Source organism: Chelonoidis abingdonii, chromosome 5 (genome assembly GCF_003597395.2).
Source record: "Chelonoidis abingdonii isolate Lonesome George chromosome 5, CheloAbing_2.0, whole genome shotgun sequence".
NCBI classification, from domain to species: Eukaryota; Metazoa; Chordata; order Testudines; family Testudinidae; genus Chelonoidis; species Chelonoidis abingdonii.
In genome coordinates, this window is record NC_133773.1 from 60690586 (window position 1) to 60708597 (window position 18012).

At 43.4% G+C, this 18012-nt stretch overlaps 1 protein-coding gene across 7 annotated transcripts in view; it reads right to left on the reverse strand.

Moving 5' to 3' along the window:
• Positions 1-18012, reverse strand: part of SH3D19 (SH3 domain containing 19) — a 171970-nt gene that overhangs the window by 80737 nt on the left and 73221 nt on the right. For 2 of the 7 annotated variants that reach the window (XM_075066322.1, XM_032793247.2), the window contains exon 3: positions 17341-17396. The exons of the other annotated variants lie outside the window; for them this stretch is intronic. The gene's annotated coding sequence lies outside the window, so the exon portion shown is untranslated. The remainder of the gene's footprint in view (positions 1-17340; positions 17397-18012) is intronic. 7 annotated transcript variants of the gene reach the window in all.

An 18012-nucleotide genomic window follows, 5' to 3' on the forward strand; every position in this document is an offset into this window, starting at 1 on the left:
TTCTTATGTTAATCACCTATTAAATCACTCTGTTTATAAACAAAATTCTGAGTCCCTTCCTCAGGGGTGCAAGTTGGGAGCTGCACTCTCTGATCTCCTCTGCAGAACTCATTACATTGCGGACTCAGGCTGCCTGCCTGAGGCTTGCAGTTGGGAGCAGGTGGCAATGCCCCCCATATCCCTCCCCAGAATCCGCCTATGGGAGTATTATACCAGTACTACTCACTCAGCATTGGATACCTATCAAGTTTCAAGTGCAGATCAGGGAACAATCCTTCCAACATAGCAACCATTTTCCTACTGGATAAGCAGGGCTCTGTTATTCTTGGAGTCCGGACCTTCTAATAGCAAGCTAAGGAGGAGGAGAGGATGCAGTTGTAAAAATTTTATTAAGATGTTAAAAAAAAAGTGACTGGTACAGAGTTTAACCATAGAAATTTCTGGTTATCAGGGAATAGAATACAGATTATCGAGGGTGCAAAGTTTGGTTTAAGATTGGGTGGCATAAAGAATACATAATCTTCTACTATTGACCAAAGTATTTACACTGTACTCATCACTGTGATATTCCAGAGGGCATTCCTTGTGCAAGAATAATCACACCAAGATACTTTAGAAACTGGTGTAAAATTACTGTTCCTAATAACCCGAACACACATCTATCATTTTAAGTATGAATTCATGGTGACAACGATAGTGTAAAAATACTAGGTCACGTCAGTTACAACAGTGCAAATGTGTACATGTAAATACAAACCACATTAATTTCATTGAGTTGCACTAGTGATACTGACAGGAAAAATTTGGCCTGTGCAAGATAGCTAAGATGACAAGAAACAAAGGATTAAAAAAAATCCTAAAGGAAGAGCCAACACTTTTGAGATAGCAAAACAAATGCGAAATATTTGCCATTTAATACGATTCACAGGCTCTTGTTTACAGGCAGGGAAACATGATTGTGCAAGATCTACTGATGTAGCTAAAAGATATGGAATGAAGTTTATTTCTGACAGCATTGTGCTTTACTCCAATTGCTTGTAGTACTGTTTTCATAAATATTTTAGTGGATAAACTAAAAACACCGTGAAGCCACTACACTATACTTTCATCTTGACATATATTTCCCTGTGCATTCAGATGAGACTGAGGGTTTGTCTATACCTACAGCACTGTAGCACTTAGTGAAGACTTTACCTACACTGATGGGATCGGCACAGACACTCCTCCTTCGCAAGAGGTGGTAGCTCTGTTGACAGGAGAAGCCCTCCCATTAACATAGCACCACCAGGAGTTAGATTGGTATAATACTGTTGCTTGGGGACGGGGGGGAGCGGCGGGAGAGGGGTTCCACCCCTGAGCACTGTAGTTATACCATCATAAATTTGTGGTGCAGACTAGGGACATCTAGCTGAATAGCTTTTGCTTTGAATCATTATGATTAGAGATAAACAAAGAGACCCACACAGGAAAGTCGATAGGTCTGGATCTACAAGCGTTACCTAGCAGCTCTGTGTTCTTGGGGAACCTGGGCGCAGTACCCAAGTACCCAGCCTCTCTGACTCACAAAAGACCTACACACGCACCCCTACCCCTACACCCACCCCAGCCTCTGCTTGAACCAAATCTGCATCAGAAGACAGACTTACAAAAAGCAATGAAAAGGCAGTCGGAGACACACCTAAACCCCTGGGATTAGGATGATGGGATTAAGGAAATTCCCCTAGCCTCATTTGCATCGAAGATGGGACAAGGAGGCATCGCCATTAGCATATAGAATGGAGAATACAGATTCCAAGACAAGAACCACATGAAACTCTAGAACCAGAAAAGCAGGGAAGCATTGTATGATGGGGGATCTCTGTTCCAGATGTTAATGAACCTACACCTGTACACACCCAGCTCAGCAGTTATCAGACCAAGTCTAGTAATAAATCCTTTACTGGTATCCAAAATAGTGAAGCTGCCTAACTGCATTGTGAGCTCCCTCCAAGGAACACAGCCCAAAGCCAGGAATGATCAGCTCCCATGGTCTAGCCTGAACAAAACAACTTTGGTATACTCCCTTCAGGGTCGGCTTTAGGACATGCAGGGCCTGATTAGAAAGAGCTGCCGCCGAAATGCAGCCGAAGACAGCGGCAGCGATTGAGCTGCCGCCAAAGATAGCAGCAGCAATTCAGCGGCAGCTCAATTAGTTGCCCCTGTTTCTGGCAGCACTTCGGCGGAGGGTGCGGGGCCCCTCTTCCGGATGCTGTGGGGCCCTCTTAGGTGCAGGGCCCAATTCCCGGGAATCGGGGGAGTCGCCCTAAAACCGGCCCTGCTCCTGTGTTCACACAAACAAATCTAGTGTTCTCCCTTGAACTATTATTGTTTCTCTACAAAAACTCATACCCATGCTCAAGTAAGTGTTCTGACACCTGGATCCAAACTCTGCATCTGTTCCAATGGAACTTATCTTCTCCTGACTGATCATGCTGGGGGCTCTGCCTGTTTCCAGCACTCCAGACCCTCAGCTACCAACAACACCTAGGACCCCTGATCAATTCAAGCATCACGGAGTGGTGAGAACCCCTCTCTCTCTCTCGCTAGGTACAGCCTTCTGACCCTGACTTATGTGATCAGTTAGTTTTGTAAACTTGACTTTTATAATCAAATTTAAGTTAGATTTAATATTATAACTGTTTTGTTTGTTTGGGTCCCCTATGGTTATTACCTGACAATAAATAACTTTCATGATTAAACTGGTTGCTTCTCTCTCCCCCTCTCTACTCCCCATGGGTGGTGGGGTTTTTTTGGTTTCCTCATTCACTCTGCAGCAACACTCATTGTACCTAAGCTAAAAGATCCCTGCAGCACCTAAAAATCCTGTGGGGTTTGCTCATCAAGTGGGTTACTACAAAATAATTGTAATGTGAAAGTGGGGAATAGAGATGTGCTGAACCAGGGGCCTATGAGGGTGGCAGATAGAAAGTGCTGCTCGACCCTGCCTGCTCAGGCATGCTCTATTCCAGTGTGGTACCGATGGCATGTGAGGGTGACAGCCTAGAGGTGCTGTTCAAGGGCATATGAGGGCGAGAGCTTGGAAGTGCTACTTAACCCAGGCTACTGGGTCCAGGGACATACAAAGAGTCAGCCTGGGAATGCTGATTAACCCAGTCCTCTCAGATGCGCTCTGTTAATGTGTGAGTGCGAGTCTGATTCTGGGGCTGGAGGAACCCAGCCCTGGGGAACCTAGGTCCTGCAGGATAGCTCCACTGGGAGGGAACTTGCAGCAGGGAGAAGTAGAGCTCCGCATAAGAACACAAGTGACACAAGCAGTACATTGATAGACAGGGGCAGCTCTAGACATTTCGCTGCCCCAAGCACAGCGGCATGCCGCGGGCGGGGCACTCTGCCGGTCCCACGGCTCTGGTGGACCTCCCACAGGCGTGCCTGCAGAGGGTCTGCTGGTCCCACGGTTCCACCGAAGCTGGGGGATCAGTGAACCCTCCGCAGCACACCTGCGGAAGGTCCACCGGAGCCGCGAGACCAGTGGACCCTCCACAGGCATGCCGCCACCTTCCCGGCGACCAGCAGAGCACCCCCCGTGGCATGCTGCCACAAGCAAGTGCTTGGTGTGCAAGGGGCCTGGAGCCGCCCCTGTTGATAGAAGCACAGACACCCCACCTCCACCCACCCTGAGGAGTAACCCTAATAAATGAGCATACCCCAAAGTAACAGACAAAACAGGTAATCATAGAATAGAATCATAGAATATCTGGGTTGGAAGGGACCTCAGGAGATCATCTAGTCCAAACCCCTGCTCAAAGTAGGACCAATCCCCAGACAAATGTTTGTCTCAGATCCCTAAGTGGCCCCCTCAAGAATTGAACTTGCAACCAACTAGCAGGCCAGTGCTCAAACTACTGGGCGATAGAAGCCACATCTATACTGGGTGTACTTTACTGGTATGGGAAACTGTATACTACAGTAGTAAAGCACTCTTGCTGGGGATGCAGCTGACATCAATAAAACTGTGCTTTTACTCAGATAACTGCATCTATACTAGGGGCTTCTGCCAACACAGCTATGACTGTCAGAGATCATGCCTCTTCACACTCCTCACTGACAGCTGTGCTTGCAGAAGTCACAGAATATTTGGGTTGGAAGGGACCTCAGGAGGTCATCTAGTCCAACCTCCTGCTCAAAGCAGGACCAATCCCCAGACAGGTTTTTACCCCAGTTCCCTAAATAGCCCCCCCTTCAGGACTGAACTCACAACCCTGGGTTTAGCAGGCCAATGCTCAAACCACTGAACTATCCCTGCCCCCCCCCCCCATCTGTAGTGTAGTCTTTGCTTAATGCCTTATCTTCACTGCAATGTTAGCTCAAGTTATCTACACTTGAGTTAGCTCCTCTCAAGTTAACCTAGTTCAAACAAGATTGGTCACACTAGAAAATACACAAACTGCACAGATATGAGTCTGCACTGCACTACTAGCTCCAGGATCAGCAGCAATCAGCTTCAACCCATAACCAGTGATGGGACAACTAGCTCAAGTTTAAAGCACCACTTAACTCAAGCTAGAGATTGTGTGTGCGCCTGGGAGTCAGGTTAAGGACAGCACTGAAGTTATACTTTGAGCTAACACTGCAGTGAAGACAAGCCCTAAAGGAGTCTTAACTATCATTTAATTGATCTTAAGGGTGTGATTTTCTGAAGTGCTGCATGTTAGCCGAACTCTGCTCCCAATAAAATCAGTCCACTTCAGTAAGAGCAGAGTTAGGCCAATGCAGAGTCCTTTAGAAAATCTCACCCCAAGTGACTCTCTCTCCCTAAACCTACTTAATCTATATTCAGAAATGTGTCACTCAAAAAGTCAATATGAAAAAGCTGGAGCTTCTAACTTTAGGTAAATTATTAGTACTCCTAAAGGGAAATGAGCCTTTATAAGACATACTGTGGTTTCCTAATTTTTTTAATTGTATGTTTACTCTCCTTCAGCTCACTCACGTTAACGTATTCACGGGGACGGTCTGTAAAATAGCAGATTTATTAGTCCATATGCACCTTTAACTCTAATCTGGTGAAGCCTATTATCTAATCATTTCCCCCCAAAAAAACTTTTCACATAGTAAATGTAAACCAACAAGCAAAAATGTTGTGTGAGACTATAAATACACATACACACACACACACACAGAGTCTCTCGAATTAGTTGCTTATATGCTTTAAAAAACAGTTTCCAGGTAATAGAAATACTAATTTTAAAAGTATTTCTCAACTGTTAAAGTCTTACAAAAACAAAACTATCTTCGTATATGATCACAGCTTGCTCCAAGTAACTGATGACTCATTCAGTTACACCCTACAGTACATGAGAAACACAAACTTTTAACAGTGGCCTCTAAAGAATGTGCACTGCACAAAAATGCTAAATTTCCCCCACCCTGCACCAAACCTGTCTTTCCAGATATAACAACACTGTATGCAGAGCTTTGCCAATATGAAATGCCAGAGTTGCCTACAATAATTCCCCCAAATCACTGCCATTTCTCCCACAGTATGTTGGACATTGACACTTTACTGTAAGAGATGCACCAAATGATTATCAGAGATGATCTCCATTGTGGAGAAAAACGAACGACTGTAGTTGCAAAACTTTTAGAGCCAAGTCGAAATGCATTCCTGAAAACTGTTTATATTCACTGCTCACTACTCATACATGAAAATTCAGCTTTTTGAAGAATGAGGTCAGCCAGAAAAAGTCTAAAACTCAGAACTTAAAGGAGGAGTAGATATTTAAGACTATTAATTGCTTTTTAATAGATATTTTCTTCTTGATTTTAATTTAGTAATCTCCAGGATTATTATGTATTTTACAGTATTTCCAGAAGCCTCAGTCAGGATCAGAACCCGTATTATTCTGATCACTATATACCCATATTAAAAGACAAGTCCCAGCACTGAAGGGCAGACACATTTTAAACAAACATCACAAAAAGTAGGAAGGTGGAAAAGTAGGTAAGATCTGGGTAACCAATTCAAATCTGTCCCAGGTAGTAATAACTAAACACCTTTACTTACTGAAAGGTGTTGGATAACCATCTGGAAAGTAGCTGATGGTTTCATTCCAGTTCACTGTGGACAGGTGTCCACCCAACAGAACTGGTACCCTTGTTACCAATTTTATAGCTCAGTGGTTTGAGCATTGGCCTGCTAAACCCAGCGTTGTGAGTTCAATCCTTGAGGGGGCCAAAATCAGTACTTGGTCCTGCTAGTGAAGGCAAGGGGCCGGACTCGATGACATTTCAGGGTCCTTTCCAGTTCTAGGAGATAGGTATATCTCCAATTATTTATTATTATTATTATAATAATAGAAGAGGGATTGATCAGATATGAAGACTGAATTTCTCTGTTATCCAAAGCAGTAGGGGTGTGGTGTGAAAGCTTGTACTGCTGCTGACTGTTCCATGGATCTTAAAGCATTTATGAGCAGCCCTAAAATAAAGCAATAAACTTATGAAAAAAAGCAGTAAAAACAGATTCCACACACAAAAGTTTCCCAGGAACAGTTTAAAAAAAAAAAAGGGGGGGGGGGAGAAATAGTATTTTTAGAAATCAAAAACAGCTTCAACAGTGTGTTTAAAAACATGTTGCTCAGAGCTTTAGTCTTCTGCATAGTGAGCAGTTTGCACAGACACAAAGCAAGAAGTCATCCAAGCCCCCTTCTGCTACATAAGCAAGGGGAATACTGTAGACTATACAGTAGATTCTTATTCTCTGTTTAGAGCTAAAATTACATCCTTAAACCAGTGCCTCTCTTTGTCAACTGCAACATAATAGCTACCATTCCATTTTTGCAATTACTGCACCCTACTTCTTATGCAAAACTTGAGCAATTCAAACAGAATTAAATGGCTAGACAAAAGGGAAACAGCATTTTTTGCATTACAATTGATTTTTGTTTTGTTACTAACAATGAAAAACATCCACTAAAAAGTACAAGCATAAAAACATTATTCCCTTCAAATGGATTTTGTGCATTATTGAACATTAGCTGTCAATATCTGAGAATTGTGTCCCTTCATCTTTTTGTGCCAAATTGAAAATGAATGGTAAAATAGGAAATGATGTGTCCAAAAACATTATTTATTGTTTAAATAAATAAAATAAAAATAAAATCCAAAAAAATAACTTGCAGAATTTACCATTTAAAAGAAAAGTAGAATCATAACATGCTCAAATCACAAACACACAGAGAAAAATAGCAGATGTCTAAATAAATGTTTATTCTTTAGGAACTTGACCCTTCCCTGCACTCAGTGAAGTTTCTTTTCGGGGTACTCTCCAGCCACTACATTTCTGTTGACATATTGATGCACCTTCATGGTGTGAAACAAAAGTAAAATTTGAGATTATCTGCCTTTATGGATAGTCTTGAAGGATGCAGGTTAGATCTGTGAAAATGAGGAATGTCCTGCATATTTCAGTTTGTTTGCAGTGTTGTTCCAGCTGTTTTGGTCCCAGGATATTCGAGAGACAAGATGGGTGAGGTAATATCTTTTATTGGACCAACTTCTGCAGGTCAAAGAGACAAGCTAGTCAGAGCTGTGTGTATCTGAGACAGGGCTATTCAGGTCTGTATTTCAGAACAGATGGCAGCCTCTTTTAGCAATGGGAATTTGTGAGTAGCCTAACATCACCCCTGCATCTAAACAGAGTCAAATCCTATACTTGTTGCATATACATACTAAGGACCTCTCTGTGCTGAGGATTCACCCTAACTACTGATATTTGCCTCAATTTCAGCCATCTGTGGCAAGCAGCCAGTATGGCTGTATCAGTGCTACCCCTTAATGTAAATAGGCAAAGCTACTATTTGCACAACTCAATCCTAACCCTTCTTGAAGCCAGGATAAGATGAAACAGAGCAAATCAGATATTATAGCAGTTTACCATCCTCTGCACTAGGGATTTGCATTGGTGCAGCTGCACCGATGTCTTGTCACAGATGGCTGAAACTGGGACAAATCCCCAGCATAAATAAGGCCTAAATCCAAACAATATCAGGCATACTTTACACAAAATGCCTCTGAATGGGAAGATAGCCTATTCCCCCCCCCCATCTTATGTAACAAAATAACTTGTCTCACAGAGCCACAAGATCAGAGCTGAACACATCTGTACAAGTTCTACAGAAGGCAATACACATAATTCCAATAAAGAAGAAAACTGACAGTTTCTGAAAGGTCTGAATAGAAATATTTGCCCCAAAGATACAGGTGCATGTAAGGTAATTATAGCTGCCTTGGAAGTGCTGCTTGTATCAGTGGCTTCAGCCTATCAGAACCAGATGCTAGTTAAAGAGACAGGCTCATTTCACAGTGTATGCAGTGAACACAAGAAAGGAGAATACACAGTGATAGAACAGCATGCTGAATACACATTTTACCAAAGGGGAGACACAATAGAAAAAAAGTAAAAATCTCTCCTCCACCTATAGAAAACAAAACCAGAGGCAATGGAAACCAATGTAATATGCTAACAGCAAGAGCAAATCTAACCCTTTAATTGAGATTCCAAACAAGAAGCATAAATACAAAGACTAACCTTAGCCTAAGTGAAACAGAACAGAAGTCTCCAAACCATAAAAATCTTTAAAAGAGAAATCAAATGCCTGCTCATGCATGGAGTTTGGCATTGTCCATAATGTTGGTAAGAGAGTCTTTCAAACAAAGAATCACCTGAACTATCCTCCTTTATTATGGCAATTTACAACTAGCTAGACCTGCCAGTTCAGTTCTAAAATCATCATTAGGCCCTTAGGCTTCCTTGCTTGGCTGGCGACAGTAGCCTCCTGCTCTTTCTGGAGGTATTTATTGTTTCCCTGAGAACATTAAAAATAAAATCTTTGGAAACAATGCTCCTCTAACCCTCCTACCCCATCTGTTGGATGATTTTCACTTTCTCTCCATTGCCAAAACGTTTTCATAAAACAAAGAGATAAAAAGACAGCTGGAAGTTACACCCAGGCTTGATTAATTTGGCCCATATTATACACAATTTATAATCAGATCATTCCATTTCTCTACATCAGCTTCCATCAGCCTGAGAGTTGCTTGTTGTGGGGACTAAAAATCCTTCCAGTTGTTTTTAAGAGTGACTGCTGTTTTCCAGAAATAAAAATGAAAATCCTTCAAATCTGAATTTAAAAGGCAGGGTAAGGGTAGGGCTGTCATTAGTAGACTGAAAAATGTCACTGTGTCTTCCAGGAAACAGCCCTGCCTAGAACTACAGCTGTCATCATGAATATTTTTGCCAGACAATTCTCCTAATAAGCAGGGACCAGAGGGTGTCCAGGCCCCTGTTGCTGGATAGTTCTGTGCACATTCTATTAGATTTTATTTGATTTTCCTTTCAGAAAGGTGATGGGGGACAGAAGACAGAAAATGTACTCCAGTGTATGTAAATCCCCTCAGTAACATCCTAGCTTATTTCAAAAGTCATCCGCTGGGGGAAAAAAAAATGTGATCCCCTTTTTCCTGTTCCCCCCATGGTTCCCTCACAACTCCTTCTCCATCATGATTTCTCATTTCCCCCTTCTAGCTCCATGGCTCTCCTTCTCTGTCTCCATGTGTCTTAGTGTGTCTCATCCTCTCCCTGACACCCCTTCCAAGCATCTAGCCCCACTGTTACCTTGAGGGAAAATTGGGGCTTTTGATGTTCCTCCTGTGCTTGGTGCTGGGCTGCAAACTCCCAGGTGCTCTCACTGCCTGGCCTGTTCTCTGCTCCTGGTGATGCCTGCAGGTGCAGTTAGGGACCAGAGAGCAGCCCCATCAGTAAAAGTGGCTGTGTAGAGTATCGAGGAAGCCAGCCCAGCAGACAAGAAACCTTCCCTCCCCTTGCCAATGGCAGAAGACTGATACTGTTTTCTAAACAAAACTCCTACGTGCAGGGGGAGAAAAGAGAGTTGGAACACTGGCTAGGCCTGTCCCTTCCTAGGACAAGTATAAAAATCCAGATTTGTATAAATATAAAATTTTGCCTGGATTATAATATATTTTATATATATATTGTAATCCAGGCAAAATCTATTGCTCTTTCCCCATCAACCATCCAATGGCTCTCCTCTGCCAACTGTGTGACAAAAATCATACTGCCTAACAGGCACAGCTTAAGAATCACATCATACAGGTCAGAAATCCACAAGATCACCAAACACTGGCACCCCAGCAGGCTCATGAACAGCGCTCTAATTTTTCCCATGCACGTGCGGAATGAATTTTGCTATGTGCACCAATATGGAGGTGTTGTGTAACACATCATCTCCATATTGGTGCACATAAAATTCATGTGGCAGGGGTGGGGCTGAGGGATTCATAGTATGGGAGGGGGCTCAGGGCAGGGGCAGAGGGTTGGGGGGCAGGTTCGGGCTGGGGATGTGGGCTAGAGGGGGGGCCAAGGATGAAGGGTTTGGGGTGCAGGCAGGGCCAGTGCAAGGATGTTTCGCGCCCTAGGCAAAACTTCCACCTTGTGCTCTCCCCCCCTCTGCCCTGAGGCGCCTCCCTTGTGACAGCTCCCCACCCCCCACCCTCTGCCCTGAAGCACCCCCCCGCGCCCCAGCTCACCCCTGCTCCGTCTCCACCCCGAGCATGCTGTCACTGCTTCATTTCTCCCGCCTCCCAGGCTTGCAGCACCAGTCAGCTTAGGCGCCGCAAGCCTGGGAGGCGGGGGAAGTGAAGCAGCCATGGCATGCTCGGGAAGGAGGCAGGGCAGAGTTGAGCTGAGGCGGGGAGTTCCCCTGCCTGCTGCCCCCCCCCCCACTTGCCGCAGGCAGCCCTCCCCGCACTCCTCTGCCCCAGCTCCATCTGCCTAAATGCCGACGGCGACCGGGGCAGCCAAAGATCCGGCTGCTGCAGTCGCTGCCGAAGAAAATGGCGCCCCCGCACCCCCAAATCCTAGTGCCCTAGGCGACCGCCTAGGTCGCCTAAATGGTTGCACCGGCCCTGGGTGCAGGCTGCCTCGGGGCTACAGTAAGGAGAGAGGACTCCCTCGAACAGCACCTGGGCTGGGTGAGAGAGGCGCATCTCCTCGCCGCAGCTTAGTTCCAGAGCTGGGCTGGGTTGGGGCTGGGCACCTCTCTCCTCAGCCACAGCAGGTCCAGGGCCAGATTGGGGCCAGGGAAAGGATGCCTCTTCCCCACTCACGGCAGGTCCAGGCTTAGGGAGAGGCCTCTCTCCCCACCACAGCCCTGAGCACCTGCGTGACACTTAATAGGCTGCTGCATGGCCACACAGCTTACAGGGGAATGTAGCTCATGAACCATGTTGCCATAAGCTTCTTCACTAAGGGCTTGTCTTCACTCCGAAGCTAAATTGGTGTTGGTGCACTCACTGCAGCGGGTCTAGTGACAACACAGTCATGATGGGAGAGTATTCTCCCATCAATTTCTGTACTCCACCTCAATGAGAGGTGGAAGCAATGGCAGCGGGAGAAAGTCTCCCATCAACATTGCATAGTGTGGACCCTGTGGTAAGTAGATCCAAGCTATGGCAACTTGAGTTACGTTACTAACACAAGTCAAATTGCGTAGCTTAGATCGACCAGAGGGGGTAGTGTAGACCTGCCCTAAGTGTGTGAGCTACCTCCCCCTCTAAGATGAATAAGAACCACTGAAGGAAAACAAACATTGCTGTGCTAAATGAGGCATAATGTCAATGGAGCATGTTGCATCGAACAGTTCCACCCTACTCTTCCACCTAAGCACACCTCTGAGGTTTACATGGGGCCCAAGTTTGTTATGGAAGAGCTGCATGTCGTACACCTAAATAGTGATAGTACCCCATTTTCTATGATTAGTGAACATTTGCTTCCCCTACAGAGGACAGGGGCTCTGTGTGTTATTTACCATAAATAGAAAGATAAATTTATGGGGAAAAAAGGAGATGTTTGACTAGATTCTGGTCTCAAACTGGTTCAAATCAGACATGCCAAACCGCAGAAATGGGGCTTGTTTTTGGCTTAATTGGCTTGTGAGTTGCCTGTTGACTAGTTTTTGGCTTGTAGCTTGTTGCTTCTTTTTTTTTTGCTCCCGGCAAACAGAGGCCAGTGGCAGCAGGGACAGGGGGAGGGGAGGAAGACAGAGACAGTCAGGATGCACAGCAGGCCTACCACAGTCCCAGACTGCATGCCGGAGGGATCGAGTCACATGAAGTGTTGGGGTTCTTAGGGATTGGCTCGTTTTGGCCTTGTTTTGAAATGGGATTAGCTTGATTTTTGGCTTATTGTGAAAGTCGGGGTGCTTATTTTCCACATGAAAGTTGGCAGTTGTGGTTTAAATCCATATTAAGTTACTCTATGTTCACAAGCATGACTGAGACTAGACTTCAAAGCATATAATTTAAATAGATTTATCTTTAGTTATTGCAATCCAGCTCTGGAATAGGAGTCAGGAGACCTGGATTCTATTCTCAGCTCTGCTGCTGACCAGTTGTGCAACCCTGAACAAGTCACTTCCCCTCTGGTGCAGTTTCTCTATTTGTAAAATGGGGACAACAATATTTACCTCCTTTGTAAAGTACTTGAGGATCTACTGAGTAAAAGGCTAAGTATTATTATTCACACTGTGGAAGTCTCTATGGAGAGTTTCTTGTTCTCATAGCTATCATGGCCTTGAGAACTTCAGAATCTCAACTGTATTTGTTCATTCTACACATCATTATAAAAATTGCATTAAATTTACCATTATAATTGAGCAGTCATTGGAAACTACTTTTGATCTCTCACTTCACCCTTGACCCCATTCAAAGAGTACAGAGTCTAATACTCACCTCCAAGAGCTATTACCATTCTTTTAATAATTAGTTATAAACCCCATTGTGCTAGGCACTGTATACACAAGATTTATCTCACCAATTTCTGTATATTGTTAGAAGTCTATTTATGGACTTCAATTATATTAAAAGAATGTTTGGATTTCAAACCCACTTTATCATGGGAAAAAGAACACGTATGAGTTGACATAATTACCTTGACAATTTTTTCTGATTTATCCAAGGGCTGAATAATTTCTTGATATAAAGTATTTTCTAAATATACTTTTAGTGCTTCTTTTCACAGAAAATTCAGTGTGAATTCCCTTCTCCCCCTCATTCTACCATAAAGATTATTTTGCTCCAATTTTAAAAAAGCATGTCATTTTAGTGATTCCATACTGCCAAACCAAAAAGTTCAAAAAACATGAGTCAATCCACCCAAAATTATGACATTTTTTTTAAAAATCACATGATTTTGGAGACAAAGATTAAACCAAGATCTTTGATCTGTCTTCTGACGCATGGGGATTTTGTTTTTATTTTTCTTCCTGATCACTATCAGTGAGTATGAGTGTGTTAAGTATCAGAGATCCCACTGGTAATGGTACTCGTCATAACCTGTTTTCACAGATGCCTCAAAATCATGTCCTTCCAATCTGCAGTTCTACAGATCCCAAGGTTATAGCTAAGAAGTACAGTGTCCCCAACTTGCTTCAGAATGAGAAGAGTTTCTCTGAGTTGTCAAGCCTGTGGTTTGAGTGGTTTCCTGCCTACCTAGCTAAAGATGTAAGGACATGTGTACTCATAATGGAACGCCTCTCTTGTGGATAATGTGCTTCAGAGCTGCACTGAGGGAATAAACCCTTAAATATGAAGCAGAAAATTATAAACGTATTATACAGTTTTACAAGCACAGAAAACAAAAGTGGAGCATACATAAAAGCCACGTTTCTAAAACAGACAAATAAAATGCTGCTATTGCAACTGGAAAGCTTTGTTACATGGAGAGATAAAAACAGAATTTAAAACAAACACTATACAAAACACAAATTCTTAGAAGTCATGGCCTAACTTTCATCTCAGGCCTCACTGACCAGCTGTGAAAGAGAGAAAAGGAAACTTGTGGCCCCCTTTGTTTTTATCTCTTCAAGCATCTTTTTCCAAAAGATAGACAAAGAGGACGGTTGTGCTCACTCATCTGATCATCCACCCATATTTTAAACTAAATCTGCCACAGCTTTGGTTGCCTAGAATTGGCCATAATGACTATAACATATCTTTGGGTAACCAGCAGATAGTCCTCCTACTGTTCATGTGTAAAGTACTAGCTTGTGGGAATGTCCAGTTGTTTCCCAACTTTTTGTTTGCAAATTTTCCCACAACAGATCCATGGATGTGAAGGCTAAAAGGGACTATTATGATTAAGACTTTGACTTTGATGCAGAGGTCATGGTATTCATGGTAATCATGAATTTTAATAAAGTCAGTGATCCCCACAAAGTAGGCCCAGATCCCGACTCCTGGCACTGTGACTTGGCCCACAAGGTTGCAGTGCCACTCAGATTTGGTAGATCCACACTTCTCAGTTAGAGACGAAAAGGCCAAACTTGAGTGGTGCTGCGACCTAGTACATGGAATCACAATACCTGGAGCAGGGAAATGGGGCCAACCCAGCAGGAAGCAGACACTACTGCAGGGTGAGTAAACTCTTCGACCTCCCACCCTTCCTGAACCATAATTCTTCTGTGACAATGTTGTTCTTCCCCCTACTCCTATGTCATTAAATCGACTAAAAGTTTTCATGACAAAATTGTACCTTTAGTTATTATAATCCAACCTAACCTCCTGTATAGCACAAGTCATACAGCCTCACGTAGTAATTTGTGTATTTAGCCTATAACTTCTTTTTGAGCTATAGCTTGCCTTCTGGAAAGACACTGTCTTGATTTAGAAATAGAAGTAATGGAGAATCCACCACATCTCTAGGTGGGTTGTTCCAATGGTTTGTTACCCTCATTGTAAAAATTGGATGGTATATGAGGCAGCTGCAGGTCATCAAACCCTTGCTCCATGGTAAAATCTCTTCACACCATTTGACCAGCCACTTTTTTCCTCTGGGACAGTTAATGAAAAACTTCTCCCTTTGACTCCCCAAGTCAAATGAAACTGATTAGAATTCAGCAGAGAATCCTGTGGCACCTTATAGACTAACAGACGTTTTGGATCATGAGCTTTCGTGGGTGAATACCCACGAAAGCTCATGATCCAAAATCGTCTGTTAGTCTATAAGGTGCCACAGGATTCTCTGCTGCTTTTACAGATTCAGACTAACACGGCTACCCCTCTGATACTTGATTAGAACTCACTTCTCATAGGAGTGAAGACTGAAAGCAAAATAATTACAAGAAAGAGTTATATCATATTACAAGATTACATTTAAAGGAATTTTTAATCCCTATCCCGTACCTTACAAGAAAATGGGAGAAAATTAATCCATTTTTTTCTAGCAGATTTATCCATGTTCAGGGATTAAATATAAATATGTGGATGCCCAGAATCATTAATTACCATCTAAATGCTTTACATTTTCAAAGCAAAATAATACAGACAGTAAACAGAGAATTTGTTTCTTTTGGCCTAAATCTGATATTGCTTACAATGGTATAATATCAGGGAAAATTCCATCAAAATCAATGGAATTACCTAAATGACAAACCGGCCCCTAATCTCAAGATACCACAGTAATTACAGATCATCATTACCAATATAAAAAAAGACATCTGTTTCAATATTTCCTGAAGTTTAGCAGTTAAAGGAATATAATAAAAGATAATTTCAATGGAGTGGAAAGTCATCACAAGATAATGAATTCCTGTAGCAATTGGCAAACTGCTCATTATTTGGACTCAGAGAATGAACAGTAGGATCTTTGAGGCTACTAATATTTAGGAAATAAATCAGAAAAGTAAATTAGTAAAACCATTGGCCCTGAGGTCCCCATCTCTTCCTAGCCTGGCCATCTTTAGTGGGAGAGTACAGCTTTCTCCTCCTGCTCCTCCAATTCCTCGCCTAGCTCTTTGATGGCCAGCTAGTTGACCACTTCCTGGTTCTTTGGAGGGCCATCAACTGGTCTATTTCCTGCCCTTCTTGAATTCTTAAGGTGCTGGCACTCTTCACAAATCCAAGGGACAGTCCTATGCCTTCTACTCTATTCAAGAGCCGTCTAAAGGTCTCTGGAGCCTTTAGGGTACATCTGCTACAGAAAGTGCAACATGCAAATAACCTAATTCTCCATACAATAGCTCCTCACTTTGGGGATGAGCAGACCTACCTTGCTAGCCCCTCCCACATGCAAGATTGGGGAGCTGACCAACTGAATGCACCAGGAATGACCAGCCATAGGCCCTCCAGCATCCTCCAAAAGAGAGAGCTAGGGAGGGAGTGAGGAAGAGGCCATTTTCCGGCCAAATATGTCCAATATTTACAGTAATTCAGGCAAAATGTAACTGACTATTTCATTTGCTCATCCTTAATCTCTTGCAACTACATCCGTTTTAAGGCAAAGTGCATACGGTTATTTTCAAAGCAGAAGACACTGACTTATAACAGTGTTCCTGTACCATGGTTTTCTGTTATAAGAAATGGTTGATATGCTCTCCCGTCGACTACTGAACTCCAGCAGTGCAAGAGGCGGAAGCAAAGTCAATGACGGAGCCACGGCCATTGATCCAGTGCCATGAGGACGCGAAGTAATTTTAATTTGATCTAAGATACGTTGACTTCAGCTACGCTATTCTTAGGGCCGGCGCTTCCATTTAGGCGGCCTAGCCAATCGCCTAGGGCACCAGGATTATTGGGAGGCGGCATTTTGCTGGGGGGGGTGACAGGCGGCTCCGGTGGACCTGCCGCAGTGGTGCCTGGGGAGGGTCCCCTGGTCCCACGGCTTCAGTGGAGCTGCGGCAGGCATTCCTGTGGACGGTCCGCATCTCCCGCGGCTTCGGTGGACCTCCCACAGGCACGGCTGCGGCAGCTCCACCGGAGCCATGGACCAGCGGACCCTCTCTGCAGGAATGCCTGCAGCAGCTCCACCGGAGCCACGGACCAGCGTGCGGGGTGGCAAAATGACCATGCGCCTAGGGCGCTAGAAACACTAGCGCCGGTCCTGGCTATTCTCGTAGCTGAAGTTGCATATCTTAGATCGATCCTCCCCTGCACAGCGTAGACCAGACCTAGGTTTAGCTAGAACTGTGTTTGGGCACTGTTCCTTTACTCGGTTGCCAGTCCACTGTGCCTGGGCCCTTAAACCTTGATCCTACAAACACTTGGAAACAAGCTTACCTAGAAATACATGAGCAGTCCCATCAGTGAGGCTGCTCATGTGCTTAAAACTAAGGATGTGAGTGTTTGCATTTTGTATTACAGCTTTTAAGGAGAACAGTAAGATAACTGCTGAATCCCAGAGGCAGTGAATGGCACGAGGGTGCTCACTGATGACCAGGTAAATGTATCTTTCTAAGAAATTAAACAAACATACAACATACTCACTATTAAATCTAAACTTAGTTTCAGTCTTTAGTGCTTTTTCTAATCAATAGTTGTTCCTGAAAAACCATGTAAAAAACTGAAAATTAACAGAAAAAGCAAGTTTTACAAGGACATAAAATTAATAACTGAATTTGATCCAGGAAAAATTGAGGTCAGGCTTTTAACTAATATGCTCAACGTGTGTGTATTAGGCTGTGTCCAACTGCCTAATTTTTACCCACAGTTGTTTTTTTTACAGAACAACATACTCTATTCATTCTGGGCAATCTACACTAGCCCTGAGCAATTCCACTGCGTTATGTGTTTGCTTTTAAAGTGGTCCTGACTACTGACACTGAAGAAAATTTGAATATGTTACATATGATCCTGGAGACAAAATGTCTTTGTCCCTGCCCTCCTCACTCATCTTGATGTGTTCTCCAAGATTCATGTTAGGGGCCTTATTTCTGCTGCAGAAAATAACTAAATTTGAACCTTAAGGACTTGAAGAGGTATTAAAAACAGTGTTTTACAATAGCATATTTATTATCTAGCACACGTAGCATCTTTTTAAAAAAGTTTATCTATAGCAATAAAAATTTCAGCAAGTCATCAATCAAGGTATTTATAAAACAACCAGGTTTACAAGTTTTGAAATTTAGGGATTACACTGGATTCTGGTTTGACCAGTTA